The following is a 6,580-nucleotide window of genomic DNA, read 5'->3' as shown; positions in this document are numbered from 1 at the left end:
CTATCCCCTTTTCCTTAACCTTCTTCCAAGCTTTCTTCCACCTATCATCAACCAACAATTACATCAAAGCTATGCTCTAATAATGAGAGTTATTCTTTTTCTTGTCATATAAACAATTATGGCATAAAACTCATGAAAATGCATCAATTCATCCATAGTTGATTGAATCTAAGGAAACATGATATTCCACCCAATTGGCTTACTTGTGGCCCAAGAAAGTGCATAAAAACTAATGAAACAAGTGAAATTAGCTTGAGAAATGGGTATATGATGACTTGTCATCACAACACCAAACTTAAATCTTGCTTGTCCCCAAGCAAGCACTAAACATAAGAGAAGATAGAATGAAATAGAAAAGCATATATGTCCTTATTAGGCAGATAGTTGAATTTGGTTTATGGGGTTTTATGCAGATCAATAGTAGTTCATTTATTACTCGCTGTCAAAACAAACAATGTCTCCTAAAGGGTTCACCGAGGTTGCTGCTACAATACCTTACTTTTTGTTTATTTCCCTTGTTAGCTTTTTCTTCTTTCTTTTGCATTACAGCTTATTATTGATTGAAGGCTTGGTGGCAAATGTTGCAGTGGCCTTTGGCTTAATTTTACTCAACATTTCTTCACCACAGACACATGGCTCACCTTTTTCTTCCTAGGATCATTGATGCCCAACATCTCTTTGGATAACTAAATGCTTTGTAACTAGGTTGCTCTTTATTACGGACTTTCAATTGGCCATCCCAAATTAGTTGATCTAAGTGGCCATGTTTTGAAATACCCCTTAGAATCTACTTGTCCAAGCATATCCTAGTACAAGAACACCACAGGCATGTGTCCTAGGGTCCAAGCTATTGGTGTCTAGCCTTATTCTTTGTTTTTCTTGCCACATTGGCTTTTTCTCCTTCCTTTTCTTTCTGTGTTATTTTGTTCTCAAGGGATTTTTATTAATTGAAGGATCATAGTAGCAAACCAGCTTAAGCTTCAAGTAACATGTCATTATGCAGCAATTATTCTATGAACTAACAATTGAATCAAACACATACCACCACCAATTTCCATTCTAACTTATGCAACATTGGATATTTACTTTCTAATTCAAACATTTCTCTTTTATTCAAGCATATGGGAAACAAAACAGAATTCAAAGCTAAGTGATGAATAACAAGCATTATGCAGATCAGCATACTTAACAAACAACTCCACTTGCAACCAGATAAACACTTTAGCAAGATACATAAGGGTTCCCGGATTCAAAACAATTTATAACAGCAAGGATTAAGTTTAGATACAACCGTTGAAGTTGCATCCCTTTGGTTCTTCCTTCCGTTGTGTTCTTTTTGAGTTATGATGCATAATGTCTTCAAATGGTGGTTAGTTCCCTGCACAATTCTCAAAAGTTGCTTGCTTCTCAAGCCCTTAGGTGACTGGTTAGTATGCATGAATTGAGTGTGGCTTTTGGATTTAATTTGGTATGGGAACACCAAACTTAATTCCTTGCCACTGTCTCTAATGCAACAGGTTGTTCACTTATGAATTCTTTTGGCCTTGCTAAAGGTTATAGAACCAAAACTAAAAAGCAATTAAATGGTTGAATAATTTGTCTGATTGCTTGGAGCTAGCATTATGCAGGAGGTGAGAGTATGCTTTTAAATGAGATTTTGGTGGAACACCAAACTTAGAATCCTTCATTCTCCCTTAAATTGTTTTGGCGTGCTACACCAAACTTAGCTCCTTGCAATACATACTTAATTATTCAACATTTTTATTGAAAAAACTATGAAAAGAAAACTACCTCAGGTTGGGTTGCCTCCCAACAAGCGCTTCTTTATTGTCATTAGCTTGACATTGATACTTCCAATGGTGCAAGGTAGGAAGAAACTTCCTGGATCTTCCAACTTGGGAGGGAGTCCTTTTCTGATGAGTGCACTGTATTCTTCAGTGAGAAGTACAGTCTCCTTCTCCAGCCAGCTCCTTTTCTTGTTAATGAGTTCCTTCAAGAACTTGGCATATAAGGGCATCTGTTCCAATGCTTCAGCCAGGGGAATGTTGATTTCCAGCTTCTTGAAAGTTTCCAGGAACTTGCGGAAGTGTTGATCCTTGGTTTCTTTGTTGAACCTCTGAGGGTATGGTAGTGGAGGTGTAATGCTCTTCTCCACTTGCTGCTGTCCCGGAATTGCTTCCTTTGAACTATGTGGCTGGTTGTCTTTCTCTTTAAGCTTCTCTGGGGCATTTCTTCTTGTTGTCATGTCTTCCTTGCTGGCTTCCCCTTTCTCTGATGATTCTTTGTTGCTATCCAAAGGCTTCTTGGTTACCTCCTTGTTGTTGTCTACCAATGTCTTTCCACTCCGTAGTTGTACAGCTTTGCACTCTTCTTTTGGATTAGGAATGGTGTCACTTGGTAGTGAGCTTGAAGGTCTCTCAACAGAAATCTGCTTGGAGATTTGCCCAATCTGCCTCTCTAAGCTCTTCATGGAGGCTTCATGGTTCTTGGTTGTCATTTCTTGGTGTTTTCACATTTTGTCTATCAAGGTTTCCAAGTTAGTGATTCTTTAAGATTCTGGTGATGCTTGTGGTGGGTTGTGAGGTGTGGATGGTGGATGGTAGGCATTTTGATTGGTGGGTTGGTTATTGGATTGATAATGGTTGGGGTTGGGGTAGTTGTTTTGAGGTTTTCTGTAAGGGTTTTGGTTAGTTTGCTGCTGGTTGTTGTTTTGGTTGTTTCTTGAAGTGTTTTGGTTTGAGTTTCTCTGCCATGGTTGTTGATTCTGGTTGTGATTGTCTCCCCATCTGTGGTTTGGGTGGTTCTTCCAGGATGGGTTGTAGGTATCACCATAAACTTCATTCTGTCCAGAGTTTTGGTTATACATGTACTGCACTTGCTCCTGTTGTTGCTCTTCTTGGCTTTCTTCATTCTGCACACATACAGTTGATGGGTGGCTTGTGTTCACAGCTGCTACTTGAAGGCTGTCAATCCTTTTGGCCATTTGTTCAAACTGTTGTTGAATTTGTTGTTGCATCATCTTGTTTTGAGCCAAGATTGAGTCTTGAACATCTCTGGAGGACACTTTCTGATTAAGGCTTTGTACCTCTTCCATGCTTCATACAAGGATTCGGCATCTAATTGTGTGAATGTCTGCACCTCAGTTTTCAGCCTGATGATCCTTTGGGGTGGATAGAATTTGGCTAAAAATTTAGTCACCAAATCATCCCAACTAGTGATACTTCCTTGGGGAAAAATTTCAAGCCATTGTGCAGCCTTGTCCCTTAATGAGAACAGGAACAGCAGAAGCTTGTAAGTTTCAGGATTCACGCCATTGGATTTGACAGTGTCACAAATCCTTAAGAAGGTAGATAGATGCTGGTTGGGATCTTCCAATGGGCTGCCTCCATAGGAACAATTATTCTGGACAAGTGTAATGAGTTGTGGTTTTAACTCGAAGTTGTTTGCATTGACATTGGGAGTTAAGATGCTGCTTCCACAGTGTCTGGGATTTGCAAAAGTGTAGGAAGCCAACACTCTCCTCTGTGTTGGATTGGGATTAGATGGATCTCCTTCCATCTCGTGATATTCTTCCTCAGATTCTTCCTCTCCAACAATACCTTTCCCTCTCTCAGCTCTTCTTAATCTCCTGAGAGTTCTCTGGTCAGCTTCGGATAAGATAGGAGTAGCTCTCCCTGTACCTGACATACAAACAAAACAAGAAACACACAACCAGTGATACTTCAATCTATTGCTAGAATGAAGTTTTAGTTAGCTTAAGCAAAAATTCAAACAGTTAGTAGGTTAGTCAAAATTAAAGAAAAAATGCTTGATCTAAACTACCACCTCACTTAATCATTGTCAATCTATTCAATCCCCGGCAACGGCGCCAAAAACTTGATGTGCGGAAAACGATCCGACACAAAACTCACCGGTAAGTGTACCGGGTCGCATCAAGTAATAAAACTCACGGGAGTGAGGTCGATCCCACAAGGATTGAAGGATTGAGCAACTTTAGTTTAGTGGTTGAATTAGTCAAGCAAACAAGTGTTGATTGTGTGAAATTGTGTTGACAGGAATTAAATTGCATAGAATGTAAAGGGGAGTGGGTGATTTGCATGAAATTAAAGGGAAAAAAAAAGAAAAAGAGCTGAATCTTAAAGAACAAGAAATTAAATGGCAGAAACTTAGAACGCAAGAAATGTAAATTGCAGAATCTTAAAGTGCAAGAAATGTAAATTGCTTGAATTATAAATGGAATTGGGAAGTGGATTTGCAGAAATTAAACAAAGAAAAGTAAAATTCAACAAACAGAAATATAAAAGATGGATTCAATTAAACCGGATCTCAAATGAAAATGAAAATAAACTTGGTGTAGCAACGAAACAAGGAAATTGAAATTGAAAAATGTAGATCTCAGGACCCAAGAGACTAGATAACCAAGTCTAGATCTCAATGCCTTCCTAGATCCAAATTGAAAATTCGATTGCAAGAAAAGTAAAGATCAAGTAGTAGAAGACAAGAAATGAAATCGCAAATTCTCAATGACGCAGTAAATCAAAACAGAGAGATCTCAAGGTGAGCTTGAAACAGAATTTCTTCAATTCTCAACACTCAAGACTCAGACAAAGTGTGTAGAAAAGAAAACAAAAACAATCCAGAAGAAGAGAATTCAATTCTCCTTCCCATGAACTCTCAAATTCTCAAAGCAACTACTCAGGTGAGCTCTCTACTGCAAGTATTAAAAATTCTAAAAAAGGAAGCTCTCTTGAAACTTCAAATCCTAAGCTATTTATACACTTTCTTCAAATGATCATTAAGCCTTGAATTGGGCCTTTAGTCTTGATGGAATTGGGTTAGTAGTGGCCTCCATTGATTGCTCTTGGTGTTGGGAAGAAATCCATTAGTGAACCGGGCCATGAACTATTCACGTTTGAGTCAACGTTTGAGGCAAACGTTCACTCAAACGTCCCTTGTGTGACATTATGCAGCTCGGCCAAGTTGCTGTCTTCCACGTTTGAGCCAACGTTTGAGGTCAAACGTGAGCTCAAACGTGGTTCCCCCATGCTACTCCTTTGGCCAACGTTTGGCCCAACGTTTGAGGCAAACGTTGGCACAAACGTGGCTCACTCAATGCATCAAACAGAGGTTCTCTTCTTTGCTTTTATGGCGCCAACGTTTGACCTCACGTTTGAGACAAACGTTGGCGCAAACGTTGGTTTGCTCCAGGGGTGCTTCTCCTTGCTAATATGTGGCCAACGTTTGACCTCACGTTTGAAGCAAACGTTGGCTCAAACGTTGCCATGCCCAGGAGTGCTCTTTCTCTTCTCTTTGGCGCCAACGTTTGACCTCACGTTTGAGGCAAACGTTGGCGCAAACGTTGCCTTCCCTTGCTCCTTCTTCAGCCAACGTTTGCCTCAACGTTTGAGGCAAACGTTGGCGCAAATGTTGGCTCTTCTCCAGGGTGTGGTTGCACTCTTCCTCACGTTTGAGTCCAAGTTTGAGGCAAACTTTGGCTCAAACGTAAGTCCTTCCTCTTGCCTCTTGCTATCCCCTTTTCCTCAGCCTTCTTCCAAGCTTTCTTCCACCTATCATCAACCAACAATTGCATCAAAGCTATGCTCTAATAATGAGAGTTATTCTTTTTCTTGTCATATAAGCAATTATGGCATAAAACTCATGAAAATGCATCAATTCATCCATAGTTGATTGAATCTAAGGAAACATGATATTCCACCCAATTGGCTTACTTGTGGCCCAAGAAAGTGTATAAAAACTAATGAAACAAGTGAAATTAGCTTGAGAAATAGGTATATAATGACTTGTCATCAATAGGCATGGTTTAATCGAGTTCCGAATGACAAATTCGTGAGAGTGCCAACTATTCTTATAGCTATTATGATCTCCATGGCCATGGCTATGTGATATTTAGATGCTGTAAGGAACAGACCGATCTCTTCGTCAGGATGGCTTGAAGGAAATAGACCGCTTGAAGAAGGATTCTTGCACGTGGCTGAAATTTTGAGGGCAAAATTTTCTTTTAGGTGGGTAGAATGTAACAACCCTGATTTTCGAGTACGCGAGATCTTTTCTAAAGGCACGGATTTCTCCGGAAGATCAGTAAAGAGAACACCTCTTCTATATCAAAAAGTATCTCGATACTCATTGTCATTATGTCATCCTTAAGCTAGAACCTTTTCCGAGGCAAGCTCGATAACGCGGTCACGAAGAACCTAGTTTTTGAACCGTAACGGTTGGCAGTTTTGATTCTGATTTTTGTAAATAGTCTCTGTTTGACAAACCGGACTCGATTCGTGAGAGGAGAGAGATAATAGTATAATATTATCATTATATTAGTATTAGAACATACTTGAATGATATTATAAGGTTACCTGGTCTGTTTTTGTTAAAAACAGAAAATCGGTTTAACCGGGTTTACGGTTTACTGGTGCAGCTTAGCACCAGCACTCTCTGATGACTTAGCAATGCTAAGGCCTCATTATACATGTTTTATTCTCAAAATAAATATGTTACTAGTGTCATTTATGCTAGTAGCTCAGAAAATAATTTTTAGAGATGTTTTTACGAGTGTTTCGATACA

This window comes from Arachis ipaensis, chromosome B03, assembly GCF_000816755.2.
Source record: "Arachis ipaensis cultivar K30076 chromosome B03, Araip1.1, whole genome shotgun sequence".
In the NCBI taxonomy this organism is placed as follows: Eukaryota; Viridiplantae; Streptophyta; class Magnoliopsida; order Fabales; family Fabaceae; genus Arachis; species Arachis ipaensis.
This window is presented reverse-complemented; position numbering follows the sequence as displayed.